At 37.9% G+C, this 18,970-nt stretch overlaps 1 protein-coding gene across 7 annotated transcripts in view; it reads right to left on the reverse strand.

The window, feature by feature from the left end:
* TENM1 (teneurin transmembrane protein 1) overlaps positions 1–18,970 on the reverse strand; it is an 867,710-nt gene that overhangs the window by 836,053 nt on the left and 12,687 nt on the right. For 5 of the 7 annotated variants that reach the window (XM_051827786.2, XM_051827787.2, XM_051827784.2 and 2 more), the window contains one exon: positions 10,505–10,571. The exons of the other annotated variants lie outside the window; for them this stretch is intronic. The gene's annotated coding sequence lies outside the window, so the exon portion shown is untranslated. The remainder of the gene's footprint in view (positions 1–10,504; positions 10,572–18,970) is intronic. 7 annotated transcript variants of the gene reach the window in all.

Genomic DNA, 18,970 nt, shown 5'->3' on the forward strand with positions numbered 1-18,970 from the left:
CTTGGATGAGGCCATATGCATAAGTGCACCTTTCATTTTGTGTGCACACACTGTCAACAAAATAATAAATTATCAATTTTGGTGCTTTTGAATAAACCAGGAAGTAAAATTAAATGACATCAAGAAGGGCATCAATTTGGATCTGACTGAAAACGCCATGAGAGCATTTCAGGCATGGAAAGCCAAGACATAGTGGCAAAAACTGTTCTGCATGAAGGATCTCTGTGAGTGAGACCCCAGTAGAAAGAAAGGGCCATAAAAGAAGGATGTACTTTCCTCTAAAGGAAGGTAAGAACTTCCACTTTGCATATGGTCCTGTCTAAAAACCGACGGAATTTGTGCACTCAAAAGGCTTCCATAGCCTTGTCAGCTCATGTCAAGAGCCTTGGGTGATCACTGATGTCAAAAAGAAGAGTGTTTATTATTAAATCAACAACAGGAGAGTCATCATGCACTTACTCCCAATGTTGGACCTTGGTCCTTAATGAGGTGTACTATGAGAATTCAGGTTAAAACTTGTCTTCAAACTGTACTTTATACTTTGTGTTTCTGTGTGGGTGCAAACAGTTGAAATCTCTACTTAGTATAGAGTTGGACTTATGTATATAAAGTCAATTAAAAATGAATCTTAATGGAAAATGGAATGGGAGAGGGAGTAGGAGGTAGGATGGGAATGGGGGTGGGAAGGTGAGGATGAGGGGAAGAAACACTATATTTTTAAAGGCTGTACATATGAAATCTGTATTCATTTAATAAAAGCCTTCAAAAATATATTAAAAAGGGCATCAAAAGTATATTATTTGTTAACTTATTATTGAAGATTTACATCAGGTACTATGTATTATACCCATCACATTTAACCATGTAGGAATTTTACAAACAAGAAGAGAATAAAGTCAGTCATCTATTATACACAATCAGCCATGTCACTTAAAGCATCTTTTAAAATTTAAGTTTCCATGCAGTAGTATAGATGAGTCTGTGATAAAATAGATAGATGGTGTGTTCTCAGAAAACAGACATTTAAACTCATTTAAGTTGCACTGTTTCATCTGACATTTGTCAGCCATCTAGTGAAAATGGGAAAGTATTTGAAGGTTACCAATTTAACATCCATTCTATAGAAAAGACCCTTGCTACTTCAGAAGGTGTGCCACATGGCACATTACATTGCCCTGCTGTAGTTACTTCAGAATTTCTGTCGTTTTTTATTTTTCTTTACCTTTTTAAAAAAGAATATATAGTGATACTCAATATACTTTGGGAGTGTGTTAGGTTGAAGAAATAGTGATTTCAAATTTATTAAGGTGAGATGGAGGTCTATGAAAAAGTTGGACTTTGCCTCACCCAAAAGGCACAGTGTTGCATCAATTGTCAGGTTGCCAATTTCATGGGGCTGAAGTAATACTCCTAAGGAAGAACTTCTGCTTAGAAAGATTTTCCAGAAACCACAAAAGCCATTTATATTAACTCTGATCCCATTTTTTAGGCATCTGAATTTTTGTTGGTAAACATGAATGCATTTTGGATCATGGCTTATCTATAAACATTTAGCAAAACCCTAAGGCTTTGTTTTCAGTTTGTGGTTGTTTTTCCTATGAGTTTTTCTAGGGCAAAGGAATAGGTATCAACTGAGCAATGTTTCTATTTTTGTTAAAGGATCAGAGCTAAATGTTACAAGAAACTGAATAGAATTTGCAACTTATGGTTTATTTAGGGTCTTGCAGATGGAAGTGTACCAGTGGCTGTCCTATCTACAACTTGCAAACATGCAATCAGTCTCTAACATAAGCAGTCTACTGAGGAGACTGAAGGACACAGTTAAACATATCTTTTCAAGAAAGTTTTTCTGGCAGTGAATAGCTATAATTGACTGTTACCATATTTATGTCCTCTTTATTAAGATCATTCTATAACTTTAGGAACTGCAAGCTGACAAGTGAATTGAGAATTTTAATATGCTAGAATATGCATACACACACATATCTGTAAGGTCATACTATGTGCCAAGAAAGATCAACTTACCAGTACAACTGCACCCTTCAACAAAATCAACTACCAATTTAACTCTTTTTGCTTAGTTTCTCTTCCATTGCTCCCGTAAAATTTAAGAGGCCCTGTTTTATTCCTCATCTCACTAGTGCCTGTGGATACTTTATCCTGTTGTCAGATATTTTTTGTACTTACTCTCTGCCTTAAGAGATAGCTTGTAGCTTCTGTGAAAATCTTGACTACTATTGAAATAGGCCACCAGAAAAAAAGAAACAGAAAGAAAAAAAAAAAGGGCAACCTAAATGGTGCTCTCTTGCTAGCCCCTACTTAACAGCACGGATATTCTACTATACTTTGATTTTTCTTTTTGGTAAAACAGCAATGTAGAGAAAGCTAGGTCACAGGAGTGTTCAAGAGGAATTTAAAAATCAAAATGTTTTGGATTAACTGATCTATACTATAAAAAGGATGATTTCAGTCATGGTCAAGTTTAAAAATCCTTATAGGTCTGAGTGCAAACATACAGAAAGTCACAGTGTTATAGTTCAATCTAACTGCATTTAGACCTATATCTTTATAATTCCAATTTTGGATAAAAATGAGTTAATGACAAACTGAAATAAGGATATTCACTTACTTTAAATTAAAAACAAAGACTATAGTATGAAATATTTTTTTCAGTCACTCTGATTTGTTTGTTTCACAGGCTCTCCAAACTCAAGAGGTATAAAATGGAACCCATTATCCTAACCACTGCCCTGAACACACACACACACACACACACACACAAATTTGTTTCATATTCTGAATGTGAATGGCACCAGGGTGGTTACAAAGGGGTAAGGTGGGAGCAGGAGAAACTAATAGAAAAGTACAGGGTCAAGCTGTCTACAAAGAGGACCAGGATCTGGTCATAAATCTGCTTAAAGATTTTTAGCTTCCCTGCCCTTGCTGGGTCATGAGCATTTTTTTTAGTTCAGCTGAACTTGCTCTTAGCAGTGCTAAATGGAGCATCATCTTTCTAGTCTTTCAAGCCAGAAACCTTTCCTTTACTCCCCACAGGTAATGAGTGACCCACGCCTTTCAGTTGTATACATTCAGCACATCCCAATTCCATTGTTCTCAAAGTATAGACCACAGACTAGTAGCATCGGCATCCCCTGGGAACTTGTTAGAAATGCAAATTCTTGACCCCTACCTCAGACCAACTGAAACAGAAACTCAGATGTAGGGTCCAACAATTTATGGATTAATAAGCTTTCAAGTAATTTGGATTTGCACTCAAGTTTGAGATCCACTGTTCAAATGTATCACATTATTTATATTCTCATTGCTGGCATGTGGCTACCATCATGTCTCATCTAGCCTATAGCAATAATCTTCTGATTTCCTGGAGTTCAGTCTTGACTTCTCCAATCCATCCTCCATACTACTGCTAGTGTGAACCCTCTCCATCACAAATGTGATTATTAACATCCTTCCCTAGTCCCATCTTATCTATGGAAGTGGTGTTTAACAGTCTTACTAGGTGGACTTGGTTCTGCAATTGCTCATTAGGCAGTAAACCAAATCTCCAGTTTCACAAGCAACATTTGAAAACCACTGACCTACAGGAAAAAGGAGATGCTCCTCAGTAGGGCACTTGACATAGAAGTCCCTCTATATCTGTGCAAGCACACATGTTTAGCTTTAACTTTTGTCATGCTTGCCTTCTATGTCACCCTCATGCAGTTCCTCAAACAGATAAGAGTATTTGTTATATCCAGGCCACCACTTCTTTTGCTTAGCATTTCTTTCCATTCCTACCATTTGTTCATCTGGTAATACCAAATTACCATTCCTTACTCCCTACAAGTCCACACTCACAGATCTTGCTTCAATATCACCAGCATTACCTCCTCCAAGACATTCCAAATACCTACTTCTTTTTTTTTAAATTTTTATTTAGTAAATATAAATTTTCAAAGTACAGTTAGTGGACTACAATGGCTCCCCCCCCACAATTTCCCTCCCACTCACACCCCTATCTCCCGCTCCCTCTCCCATTCCATCCACATCAAGACTCATCCTCAATTATCTTCATATACAGAAGATCAATTCAGCACATACCAAGTAAAGATTTCATCAGTTTGCACCCACACAGAAACACACAGTGTAAAATACTGTTTCAGTACCAGCTATAGCATTACTTCACATTGGACAACACACTAAGGACAGATCCCACATGAGAAGCAGGTACACAGTGACTCCTGCCATAGACCCAACAATCCGACACTCTTGTCTATGGTGTCAGCAATCGCCCTAGGCTCCAGTCATGAGTCGCCAAGGCTATGGAAGCCTTTCGAGTTCGCCGACTTCGATCCCACTCCAACAGGGTCATAGTCAAAGTGGAAGTTCTCTCCTCCCTTCAGAGAAAGGCACCTCCCTCCCAAATACCTACTTCTAAACCCCCTATCAGATGGAACTGTTTGACCTCCCCACACTTTGTGCCTTTACTATGGCAATAGTAATAGTGGGGGTAATAGTTAATATTTACTGACCATGTCCAATGTTATATGCCAGGTATTGTGCAAAGTGTCATCTGAATGCCACTATAAATTCTACAATCATCTGAGCTATGAGGAATAATTATCAATCTCCATTTCACAGGTAAGGAGACTCAAGTTTAGAAAAATTATCATTAATATAGTTGCTCAAATTCTACAAGCAATACATGGCAAAATTTTATGTTCTTATGTACTTAAACACAAAAGCATATGCACTTAACCTCTCTACCACGGGTGCGAGGCTGGTAACCTAAGTCAGGAAAGCAAGGAGTATAAGGGCATACTCAATATAGTAAGCATTTTTAAAAGGGAGACGAGAATGGAAAAGAAGAGAATGGAGAAGAGGAACAATTCTGGATTACAAATAAAATACATCTAAGGACTGGTGTTGAGCAATAGAGTTCTGGCTTTAAACTTTTTGTTTCACACTATACTCAATTTCCAACTTTTTGCTTGTCACAAAACCCATATCAGAATAATTTATTGGGACAATAGTGCCTATATCACTCTTGCTGTTCATGAATGAAGAAAGATAATTTACTTCTCAAACCTATCCACAAACCTTGCATCCTAGACAACAAGGTAAAGGGATGTGGCCCAAAACAATGGAAGGAAGGAACAGAAATGATCCATAGAAGGAGAAGGAAAGAGGCACAATTTCTCCCTTAATCTGGAAGTAGGAGGATAGTGAATTTTCAGGTTTTTCAGGGACCTCACAAATGGCTACAGTTCTGATAAAGGGGTAGGATATAAATATCAGGAAAAACGGCCACCAGACAGATATGCCTTTGTACCAAGATCATCATAAACAATATCTTTCAGCAACTGTGACTGGCTAACAACTACAGACTTCTCAAATTTTCTGTACTGGATGGACGGTGTTGTACTAGTTTTCTATTGCCACTGTAATAAATTACTGCAAAATTGGTGGCATAAAACAACATGGACATATCTTAAACTTCTGGAGCTCTGAAGTTTGAAATGGATTTGATAGTATTTGGGTGTCAGTAGGGCCAACCACCTTCCTGAAGTCTCTAGAGGAGAATCTGCATCCTTACATTTTCCAGCTTTCCAGAGGCTTTCCACATTCCTTGGCTCATGGCCCATCATCCATTTTCAAAACTAGAAATGTCAGGCTAAAATCTCTTCATGCTGCTATCATTCTGTTTCTCTTGATTTTGCTTCCTTCTCCATTTTTTTTAAGATTTATTTTATTTATTGGAAAAGCAGAATAAGAGAGAGAGAGAGAGAGAGAGAGAGAGAGCTTCCATTCATTGGTTCGTTGGTTCATTCCCCAAATGGTTGCAATGGCCAGAGCTGGGCCAGGACAAAGAGAGAGAGAGAGAGAGAGAGAGAGAGCGAGCGAGCTTCCATTCATTGGTTCGTTGGTTCATTCCCCAAATGGCCGCAATGGCCAGAGCTGGGCCAGACCAAAGCCAGGAGCCAAGGAGCTTCTTATGGATATCCTGCTGCTTTTCCAGTCACATTAGCAGAGAGATAGATCTGAAGTGCAGTATCAAGGACTCAAACCAGTGCCCATATGGGATGCTGGCATTGCAAACAGTGGCTTGACCCCTTACATTCCACCACAAAGCTGGCCCCACCTTCTTCCAACTTTAAGGATCTTTGTGATTACAATGAGCAAACCCAGGTGACCAAGATAATCTTCCTATCTTAAGGTAACAAGGACTTGGGAAAGTAGTAGAAGATGGCCCAAATCCTTGGGCCCTGCCCTCGCGTGGGAGACCCGGAAGAAGCTCATGGCTCCTGCCTTCAGATGGGCGCAGCTCCGGCGGTTGCAGCCAATTGGGGAGTGAACCAGCGGATGGAAGACCTCTCTCTCTCTGCCTCTCCTTCTCTCTCTATCTCCGACTTTCAAATAAATACATAAATAAATAAATCTATAAAAAAATGTAACCAGGACAATTGTCAGCTGATTACAAAGGTCAGCTGATTATCAACTTTAATTACATATATAACCTTAATTACTCTTTGCCATGTAGCGCAACATAGTTACAGATTCTAGAGATTAGGATAAGATTGTCTTTGGGGGAGCCATTCTGCATACAATAACTAGTGATGCCCATAGACTGTTTTGAATCAGGGACTATTTTAGACTACATATAAGAGTACCCTACTAGGTATTTTTTCATATATGAATCTTTTTAATTTACAAAATAAATAAATGACAGGAGAAAGATATATACATTCCACATCTACAGTACTTATTTCATTTCTCTGTATAGATCAGTCCCCAACTCTCCATCATGAGCTTGTGAGTGAAGAACATGTTCCTTATTGATTTTTGTTTCCTCAGCACCTAGCACCAGACCTGGCACATTGTAGAGACTTATTAATGTTTGTCAAGGTAATAAATAAAAGAAAAGTGCTTCTTCTGTAAAAGAACATTGTAGATTTGTATTTGTAACTGAGCTCAGAGCTGTACATATCTCGGAAAATGAATCTAGTGCTAAAAAATGGGGGGGAAAAGCTGAACATACACTATTTAAAAACCCATTTAAAATACATGTCACAGGCATTTTTTTATTATTTCTAAATTGGGTCATTCATCAGTGGAGTACATAGCAAAAGAAAGAGAACTGCTCCCCTAAACCATATGAATTCTTACTTATACTTCATTTTGAATCAATAAGGGCAAAGTCACTTCTAAAATATTATGATTCATGAACTTCATTTACTGCTCCTTCTTTTGGTTTGATCAGAATAACCATCTTTATATAGTACTTGAATTGTTTATATTTTATTGCATTGCCACATCTCATTATTATGTATTAAACGCTATTATTTATGGCCACTACTTAATCTGATGTGAGACAGAAAAATTATTGAAGGCTTGGCACCTCAGGAATAGGCATTTTTATAGGGATGAAAGACTGACTAGGAAGAGTCAATGGTCCTTCAGCTGCCCCTCAGATCATTAACTCCAAGTGGTTATTTGCTCCCAGGCACTGTCCTGTACCCAGGTTATTATTGCTGTGATATGTAGATGAAGGAGAGTATATTTTAAATGCTTTAATATGAGTCAATGCTCATGAAGGGTGCCAGATTGAAAGCATTGGAGTCTGAAGTCATTGGGTTATGCACTTGGCTGGTTCTAAGGTACAGAGGGATGCTTGACCTTGAATGACCACTCTGCAAGAGGCAGAAAAAGTAGTTTCCTGAACATCAAGAGTCTGACAGAGGAGCAGCATGGCAGCATCTCAAAGTTAAGCATTTTTATTAAGGAGGACAACTTGAGACTACTAACTAAACTTCTACTTGAATCTGTTTAGTGTAATGCCAGCACTGGTGTGTGCTGGGTGGGTGAGTCAGGGGTACTGGTGTTAGGATGCACACCGGCTTTAAGCCAAAGAAAAATAAATGGTCTATTACCAACTGACTAAATCATGTAAACAAGCAGCAATCATTTATTTTATTTAATTTTTTTGACAGGCAGAGTGGATAGTGAGAGAGAGAGACAGAGAGAAAGGTCTTCCTTTGCCGTTGGTTCACCCCCCAATGGCTGCTGCGGCCAGCGCACCACGCTGATCTGAAGCCAGGAGCCAGGTGCTTCTCCTGGTCTCCCATGCAGGTGCAGGGCCCAAGCACTTGGGCCATCCTCCACTGCACTCCCGGGCCACAGCAGAGAGCTGGCCTGGAAGAGGGGCAACTGGGACAGAATCCGGCGCCCCGACCGGGACTAGAACGCGGTGTGCCGGCACCACAAGGCGGAGGATTAGCCTAGTGAGCCGTGGTGCCGGCCGCGGCAATCATTTTAACAACTAGTGAGTCTTTCAGTTTAATCATCAATCCTGATTCTATATTGAATTCTTGAGAAGAGTTCTTAACTTTCAAAGACCCATAGAATGTTTGAGTAGGAACAAAGTTAAAACTATCCACTAAAATTTTTATTAAAGATATGAGAAAACCAGAGAGAAGTGACCTGAGGAGGAACATATTACTAATACAAGACTGGGTATAGAGCCTAGGTTTTCAGATTAACAGACAAGGGTTTTTCTACTATGCCACGTTGTCCCTGTAAAGTAGGAAAACTTGCTACTTTTTGAATTTTTTAAAATATTTAGTATCAATTTTTATGTGTGCATTTTGGGTGCCTATCCGGCAGTTTTTCCCCTCTACTCTATTCATTCACATTTGCTTCGTAAGACTAACGTTTTCACACATTTAAACTTTCTTAGTATGAAAAACATCTTTAAGTTAATATCACACAATTTGCAGATGCCCAATTCCCAAATTAAGAAAATTATTTTCACAAATGACACTATATGTTACAATCTTGACTTCCTTCCTCAGTAAGTTTATTTTTTTAATCTTCCATTTTATTTTATGGTCTTACTTGTTTTTCCTATAGAGATCTGAACATTTTGGCAATGTCATTTACTCATAAACAGTACCTTTGGAAGAATTACAAATAGAAATACTTGTAGTATCGTAAAAATTGACACACTCATTTGAAATTCCCAGTACAGACTAATATCAATTAATTGTAACCCATTTAATGAAACCCTTGATGAGGTATTTTTATTGTATTGTTCAAAGGGCAATGCAAATATCTAAGATTTGAGGAATTTCTTTAGATATGCACTTCCTTTTTTATGTACTATAAAGCAAGCATAAAGTGATGCCAAAGACTTACCATAAATTTACATCATCCTTTTGACTTTTTTACAACTTGGAATGAGAATACATATTTGAGTAATGATGTATATCACTGACAGATATAGGTACAAAAGGAAAAATCAATGCTTTCTGTTCTCTAGTTACTAAAAACTGAACACTGACTGATATTTTAATAAGAATTGAGACCAATAAAGGAGATTCCTTAACTTGTTACATTTTCTCATATATTCTAACAGTGGACTGACGATATTCCTGCTGAATTCTATCTACATCGGCACATTTACCAGCACAAAAGGCACAATAACTTTCACCTGGGAGTTGCTCCGTGTCATGGTTTGGAAATAGCTTGGGTGTCCCCCAGAGACCTATATGTTGGAAGATTTGCCCCTACAGTATCCTTAATGGATTAAGGATAGAAATTAATCTACTTAAAATGAAGACAGGACCTTGGAAAGTGATTCAATTGGATTGGGTTGTTAAGGTGGAAGCTTTATGATCAAATCATGGTGGTTTTATAAGAGACACATGGGCAGAGAAAACAAGCATGCTTCCTGTCTTGCTATGTGATCCTTATTCTGCCGACATTTCACTATCCACTGCCTTTATCAGATGCCAGACCAATGGGTCACCCAATCTTGGACTGTGAGCTAAAATAAACCATGAGCCGAAATAAATCTTCTTCCCTCAAAAGTGCCTAATCACAGGTATTATAGTAGTAGTAGTGAAAAGTTGACTACTACATTCAAGAACTATTTATTGGGCATACAGATGAATAGATGAAAGAAAGAAGAATGGAAAGCTATAAATAAATGCAATACCAACTCAATACAAATATTTGATCTAAGACTTTCCTAAAGTTTCAAAACATTCATATGAGGAAGTAAATATTTACTTTGACAGTAAAAATTTCTGAGTGGAAATAATGTGCCATTTATATGAAGAAATGATATATTTGTTTATGGTTGCTAAGAAGTACTACATAGCTTTGCAAATACCCTCACTGCCATTCCTTTGTACTTCTGCAGATGTTCCCATTAGTCAAGGAGTCTTCTGGTTTCAGTAGGTGTGTGTGGAAGAGGTCACAGTATTACTCATGCATGTAGGGACAGCCTGCATATATGGTTTCTCTAAGGCTCTCCAATAGTTATGGGGTAAAGACACAAGCTTATCTATATACTGTACAAATAGATTTTAAAAAGTTTGAAACAATGCTTTTCATTTACATAGCACTCAACTAGTTATATTATTGGAACATTCTGTTCTTTTCACATTATGTAGACATGTGTTCAATTTCCAAAAGAAATTTCAGTGTAGAATGCACATACCTTGATAGATCCAGAAGTTATGGGAATCAAAAAGGAGACAGCTGAATAAAGGTCACCCTTGTAATTCCTGTGAACAAATTAGGTCAAATTATCCTTCAAATATATGTACAAACAAGCCCAAGCCACTCCTATGAGATAAAAAATCAGATAAAGTGGGGTGGGGATGGGGTTTGTAAATATAAGACAATTCAGTTTGCAATTCATGAGGGGTAAGGGGTTGGGTTTTTTTTTAAAGGATCTCAATGAAAATTCAAATAATTTTATGAACTATATTGCTAATATAAAATGTATTTTCTACCAGTTATTTTCTTATTTGAAAGGCAGAGTAACAGAGAGAGAGGTAGAGACAGAGAAAGAGACAGTTTCCATCTGCTGGTTCACTCCCCAAATGCAGGCAACAGCCAGGGATGGACCAGGCTGACAGCAGGAGATAGAAACTCCATCCAGGTCTCTCAAGTGGGTGGCAGAAACCCAAATACTTGGGCCATCATCGGCTGCCTCTCAGGGTCATTAACAGGAATCTGGATTGGAAGCACGAAGTAGCTAGGACTCGAACCAGTCATTCTGTTACGGGATGTGGGTGTCTCAAGCAGCAGCTTAACACACTCACCACAATGCCCAAGAATTTAGTAATTATAGAAGAGTTTACCTGGAGGAATATGGAATTCTCAATACTCCACAAAGACTTTCCAGTCTAATAATGTATTCATTCAACATACTACTCATTTAGAGATGAAACACCTACTGTTTCAAGTTTTCACCATTGTAAGCAATTTATAGTAATTGCAGTTTCAAATAAGATAGCCCTTTACAGTTTACAGAAAACTTTCATACATACACACATTGATTTAGTTCTCAAAACATCTTTGTTCTAAGATCCAAGACACTTAGATTCGGAGAGGCTAAATCGTTAGCACAGTAACATATATGATTAGTGGCAAAGTCAGGATTAGAATCTATGTCCTGGCCAGCGCGGCGGCTCACTAGGCTAATCCTCTGCCTTGCGGCGCCGGCATACCGGATTCTAGTCCCGGTCGGGGCGCCGGATTCTGTCCCGGTTGCCCCTCTTCCAGGCCAGCTCTCTGCTGTGGCCAGGGAATGCAGTGGAGGATGGCCCAAGTGCTTGGGCCCTGCACCCCATGGGAGACCAGGATAAGTACCTGGCTCCTGGCTTCAGATCAGCGCGGTGCACCGGCCGCGGCGGCCATTGGAGGGTGAACCAATGGCAAGGGAAGACCTTTCTCTCTGTCTCTCTCTCTCACTGTCCACTCTGCCTGTCAAAAAAAAAAAAAAAAAGAATCTATGTCCTCTCACTTTTGATTCGATCTTTCCTCCAGTGTTGTACATGGAATTCTTTATTCAGTAGTTTAAAAATAACTGAAAAATATCTTCCAGAGCCATGCTTGGTTATAGGGCAGGAGCTGTGCCATTATATACTGATCTCCACTAATTTACTCCATTTGAGATATAAACTTCTTCCTGTGATTAATATACAGCTCAATATAAAGTCACATGGATATTTAATATATGAGTTTTACAAAAATCCTTGAACTGTAATGTAAATTGGTACAATCTTTATGGAGGACAACATGCCAGTAGGTACCAGAACTCTTAAAAATATGCACAACCTTTGATCCAGTAATTCTACATATATATACTTAATGAAGAAGTTATCAGGAATGTATACAAATGAGCATGTACAATTTTTTTCATGGTTTTTATGATTATAAATATTGTAATTTTTCTAAATATTCAAAGTAGAAGTCTGGTTAAATAAATCATGGGACAACCATATGATTATTATACAGCCATTAAGTATGATATGGGAACAATTAGGAAATGTTAATTGTCATACATATCATATAATTTCTACCTAAGGATTTAATTTGCTATTACAAGTTATACCCTGGAAGAGTTAGGGGAAGGTGGACTATAAATTTCTCTTTACAAACACTCTGTGTGTGTGTGTGTGTGTGTGTATAAAACATGTTCTATTGACATAGAAATATGTTCGCAAAAATGTTAATAAATGAAAGAAGCACATTGTAAAGTAATTACAATGTGAGTTCCACTTAGAAAAAATATGTGTATGTAAAATATATATTATTTTATTCTGGGCATGTGTATTTTCTGAGTTTTCTATAATTAACATACATTACTTATACATATAAGTAAAATTATATGTTTTAGGTAAAATTTATATGTTTTAAGTTAAAGCAAAAGAAAATGGAAAAATAAAACTAGATTTTAATATTTCAATATGTTATGATTGACAAATAACCTTATAACTCTCTTTATCAATTATATAACCCCCAAACCTGTTAATTTTATATTTGAAGAGAAACTTCAGTAGTAAGAGCAAACACTTTAAAATATCTACTAGTAAATCAAGACAAAAGACAACAATGTACTTTTTAAAATGTATGTCAATAACATCATTGTCACCCTTGACAAAGATCAACAAGGTGACCTTGTAATGATAATAGAGTATCATATTATTACAAATGATCTCCATATCCAATGCACTATTTATAAATCTTTCATAATATACTGAAGTGGTGCTCTTGATTAGTTGCAATCTAATTGCCCAATGTGCATTTTTCATCAATGTTAATGTTGCTCAAAAAAGACATAGTTCTGCTCAAGTGTTCATATAGCTCCATAAGAGTGCTAAGTTAGATCTTTCAAGGGAAGACATTTCAGAAAGTAGTTAGATCCAGACTACAAAAAAAATTTCTGGCTCTTGTACCACATATACCAGAAAAACTATGTAAAAATTGGCTTCATACCCACCAGGCTGATTCTGCAAGCAAGCTAGCAAAGAATGCTTTAAAAAATAAACTGCCAGATATATGTAGCATTTTGCCTTGGTGAGATATACAGAAGACTGGGAAGCAAAAGGACTTAAAATGATATAGCTCTTCTCTGCTCACTTCTCAATTGCCTTCAAGCTGGAGCCTTTAAGAGTGTATCACTCCATTTATGATTAGAGGAGGCCAGTTGATACATTGATCTATATCAGATACCTTAGGTTACTTGCCATCACTTATCAGTTCCCAACATGTACAACTTCCCTCACCCTTTACCTCTTTATTCCACTCAAGAGTACATTTTCAAAATAGAAAATACTGACTCTTAATACAGCATGTGGATTAACTATTCTTTAAGTAAAAGAAATTAGAATGTTTGACAAGACGCAACGAAGTAATACATACTAGAGGCAAAAACATCAAGAATGACAAATGTGAGAAATGAGCTCACAAGGGCTGACATTCTGGAGTAGTGAGTAAAACCACCACGTGCAGTATGGGACATCCCATATGGGCGACGGTTCGAGTCCCGGCTACTCCACTTCCAATCCAGCTCCCTGCTAATGTGCCTGGGAAAGCAGCAGAAGATGCCCCACGTGCCTGGGCCCCTGCACCCATGTTGAAGACCCAGAAAAGCTCCTAGCTCCTGGCTTTGGACAAGCCCAGCTCTGGCCATTTGTGGCCATTTGGGCAGTGAACCAGCAGATGGAAGCTCACTCTCGCTCTCGCTCTCGCTCTTTCTCTCTCTGTAACTCTGTCTTCCAAATAAGTAAGTAAATCTTTAAAAAAAATAAGCTCACAAAACTGACTATACGTTTTGGAGACAGGCAAAACTCAGCAGGCAGAAGCCAAAATCCCAATCTCCACATCTCATTAAGAGATCATCTGGCCTAGACTTTAATAAATGCCACAATAAGTGCCACTGCATTTTGTTTGGTTCTACATAGAGAATACTATTCTACCTCTTTCATTTATCAGCTTCTTATTTTTTCTAAAAAAAGGATTAATTTTATTTACTTGAAAGGCAGAGTGACAGAGAAAGACTAAGAGGGAGGGAGAGAGGGACAGAGAGAGAGACCTTACATCCACTGGTTCACTCCCAAATGGCCTCAAGGGCATGGGCTAGGTCAGACCAAAACCAGGACTCCGGAACATCATCTGGGTTTCCCACATGGGTGGCAGGGGCCCAAGCACTTGAGCCTTGAACTGTCTTCCACTGTCTTCTTAGGCACATTAGCAGGAAAGTGGATCAGAAGCAGAGCAGTCAGGACCGGAACTAACATTCTGATATAGGATGCTGGTATCACAAGCAGCGGCTTATCCGATTGTGCCACAATGCCAGCCCCAATTCTTAGCCTCCTAAAATGAAACTATCCACTAAGGAGATGAAGTTGGTAGTGAGCAGAAGAAGGCTCTAAGAGTGCAGTTCAAGATGTTGACATCAAACACACACACACACACACATGAATATGCATATATATGTGAATGTGCATCTAAATGTGTATGGATATAAATCTTTCTCAAATAGATTTTAGAAGTATAATCCCTACTGGCTTAAGATGTTTACATATTTTTCTTTTTTAAGATTTATTTATTTATTTGAAAGGCAGAGTTACAGAGAGAGAAAGGGAGAAATAGAGAGAGATATTCCATCCACCGGTTCACTCCCCAAATGGCCACAATGACCAGAGCTGGGCCAGTCTGAAGCCAAGAGCCAGAAGCTTCTTCCGTGTCTCCTACATGGGTGAAAGGGCCCAAGGACTTGGGCCATCCTCTGCTGTTCTTGTGAGCTGGACTGGAAGTGGAGCAGCCAGGACTTGAACCTGCACCCATATATGATGCCAGCATTACAAGAGGCAGCCTTACCCACTACACCACAGAGCCTGCCCAAACATCTTTTTCAATAATTCCTTAATCATACACTGATTATAACACATGTATTAACACAATTTCTACTTTCAAGATAACTTAGGCTACATATAGGTCATGTTTTACTCACAAGTTTATCTTTACATTTTGCTACAAATGCTTTGAAACCCCTAATGCTGTTTTTCTAATGCAACATGTACTGAAAACCTTGTAGAAAATAATTGTTAATAACAGAGACAGTTTCCCTATTACAATCATCAGTACTCTTAGACAATTAATGTTGCAACACTCTATATTGTCACTTTCTTCCTCAGGGCCTAGAGAACTTCAAAGTTTACATTATTGGCTGCAGCTTCTTTTCTTTCTGGCAATATGGGCATTTCTAATGATGAGACCTGCCAAAAGTTGTCAATGCTATTTTTCTTCTTTTCCATTAGAGGTGACTGTGGCTGAATAGCCAAGTAATCTATAGTCTAACTTCACTTAATTGTTTTTACTACATGACATGAAGAAATATAGTGAGTAATCACTTCTGCTTTACATGAGGCAAATTGCTAGTGCTTTCTACAGCATTATGAAGAAGACTTAAGTTGCTTAATCTCCCTTGAACATCATGTTCAAATACTGACAGAATAAATTCAGCATTCCTTAGTTCTCCAGTGAGTGAAGAATAGATTGGATAAGTGGATCTCAATTATTTTCTGTGTGTGGACCTCTTCAAAACAAAGCCTTCAGAGAAGAGTGAGTCCCACTTACACTTGGCATATCCCTCTCCCTCCAGCGCCATCTCTCAAGGAGAGTAGGCTTATTCTCCTTGGTATTTATTATCAAAACCTCGCTTCTAATATGACTATATTTATTTTGTGTTTTCTATTTCCTCTTTGTTTTGTAAATATTTTTTGTTTGATCATTAAAGTTATAAATCTTGGGGCAGGCGCTGTGGCATAGCAGGTAAAGCCACCGCTTGCAGTGCCAGCATCCTATATGGGCACTGGTTCGAGTCCCAGCCACTCCACTTCCAATCCAGCTCTCTGTTATGGCCTGGGAAAGCAGTAGAAGATGGCCCAAGTCCTTGGGCACCTGCATCTCTGTGGGAGATCAAGAAGAAGCTCCTGGCTCCTGGCTTCAGATCAGCACAGCTCCCGCCATTGTGACCAATTAGGGAGTGAACCAACGGATGGAAGACTCTTTCTCTGTCCCTCCTTCTCTTTGTGTAACTCTGACTTTCAAATAAATAAATAAATCTTAAAAAATAATAAAGTTATAAATATTATTATGGAAAATACAGAAAGTACAAAAGAAAAAAATCACCTATTATCCACTTGTCTCACAGAGCATCGTTTTAACAATTTTGAGCATCTTTTCCAGTCTTTTCTTTCTTACATATCGAGTATATGTAGTTTTCTATCCTGTTTCATCACTTAATAAACATTTGCTTTTTATCATAAAATATTTGTAAACATTATCAACCATCAAATGCTACATTGCCTATATGTACAATAAATCACTTAGCAATTCCCTTGTTAAACATTTGGGCTCCCTCACTTTTTCCACTGTTAAAAAATATTTAGTGAAAATCTTTGCGAAAGAAGCTTCTTCTGTACCTCATGTTGTTTGTATTGGGAAAAGGTCCAAAAGTACTTTAAGTACTGGGTCACTTGGTCTGAGTATTTTTCAGGCTTTTGCTGCAAACCGACAAACCTATACCTAACATTTCAAAATGTCCTAATTATTCATTCATTTATTCGAGCAATATTAAGCACCTCCTACTTATCAAGCACTGTGTTAAGTGATATGGATGCAGTAGTGAACAAAAAAGATACAAAGTGCATGCCCTCATGGAACTCATATCCTAGAAGAGAAGATAAATTAAAAATTAAAAGCATACATTATGATACAAAGTAGTGATGAGTAATATGAAGAAAACTAGAACAAGATAAAGGCTCAGAGAATTAAGGACAGTAGGACATGTTACATAGGACTGTGAAAGTAAGTCTATATGATGAAGGAATATTTGATCAAAGATCTGGAAAAAAAAGTAAGGTAGAAGTTTTGGAGAATATTTATTTCAGGCAGAGGAAAAATCAAGTGCAAAGGCCCTAAGAGAAAAAAAATGCATGGCCTATTTAAGGAACACCACAGCTGGGTGTATGGTTAGTAGGTTATGATCAAGGTCAGAAAGGGAGAATACTAAGACACAAAGCCCAATAAGTAGGTACCAAATCAAGTAGAGCATTGTAGGCCATCGTAAAGATGTTTTTTAAAAACTTTAAAATTTTTAAGTGTGATGAGCATCCAGCTACTGGAAGGCAGAAAACATGCAAATTACATAGTCTTGTTTATGTTTTAAGAGGATCATCCTGATTGCTGGATTGAGGAAAACTACAGAGGGGTAAAAATGAAAATAAGGGAATCAGTTAGGAGGCTATTTTGGTAGTCTAGTTGAAAGATCGTGGTGGTTTAGTCTAAGATGTTAATGATGAAAGAAGAGAAAATGATTTAGAAAAAAGACCTAGTTTGAAGTTAGAATCAACAACATTTATTAGCCGATTGGGTATCAGGTGTTAAAAAAAGAGGAATCAAGAATGACTGGAAGGTTTGGAACTTGAATAATTTTGCTGAACACTATCTTACCAAAAATACCTTGTGTTGATTGTTTCTAATTTGTGTGTGTGCATTTTGTATGTCTTTTTTGTGGCAAGAACATATAACATGAGATCTACTCTCTTAAAGGCACATTATAGTATTGCGATTTATAGACACAGCACATCTCTGTAACTCACCTTGAGCAACTGAAACTTCATACCTATTGAATAAAACTTATTTTGATTACTGAAGGTTGAGCTTTTTGCCCACATTTATTGATCATTTCTATATCTTCTCTTGGGAATTATCGTTTCATGTCTTTGCCCAGATGGTATTTATAAAACCCTTTCCTCTTTCACCTTCTATCTCATTATTTGCTTGTTTGCCTCCTACCTCTCTGATCTTATCCTGACTTTCTCTCTCAAAGGCTCTTCTTATCTCAGTAGTCTTTTAAGTAGTGTTCCTCAAGATTTCATCCTTGCTTTTTCTTCTTACTCTATATACCAGATTACTTCAAAAGTTCATGGAAAATGGAATTAAAAAGTAAATTTATTTTAGTGCAAAATATTTTGAAATCTATGGATAGTTTTTTCGTAATATGCATTTCCATGAACTTTTGACAATTCCTTATATACTCCCAAGATGAGCTCACCTATCTATCCTAAGACACCCAAATCTCTACCTCCAAACCTGATATTTAGATACATAATTTCCATCTATCACAATCCATAAGTCCAAAATTGACAACATTATCCCCACACCCTCCATAAAAAAATACAAATCTTTTCTTCTGTGTTCCTTGTTTTGCTTAATGACATTTCCTAGTTTCCCAAGCCAAAAGCCCCAGTCACTCCTCCCTTTTCCTCACTCCCTAAGCGTAACCAGTTTCCAAGTCCCATTGAATCTACCTCATGAGTGACTCTTAAATTTGCCCCCCTCCCCCATGGTTACTGTCACTGATTTGGCCCACATCCTCTTAATTGATTTCATTGCTACTACTCTTAATGCACTTCAATCCATCCACCATGTGTATTTTATTTGAAAGGGAGAAAGAGAGAGGGAGGGAGAGGAAAATGGAAGGAAGGAGGGAAGGAGGGAGAGAGAGAGAGGGAGAGAGAAACCCCATCCACTGATTCATTCCCCAAGTGCCCACAATACCTTGGGCTGGGCTAGATCTAGACCAGGAGTCAGGAACTCAATC

Source organism: Oryctolagus cuniculus, chromosome X, assembly GCF_964237555.1.
Source record: "Oryctolagus cuniculus chromosome X, mOryCun1.1, whole genome shotgun sequence".
Taxonomy (NCBI): Eukaryota; Metazoa; Chordata; class Mammalia; order Lagomorpha; family Leporidae; genus Oryctolagus; species Oryctolagus cuniculus.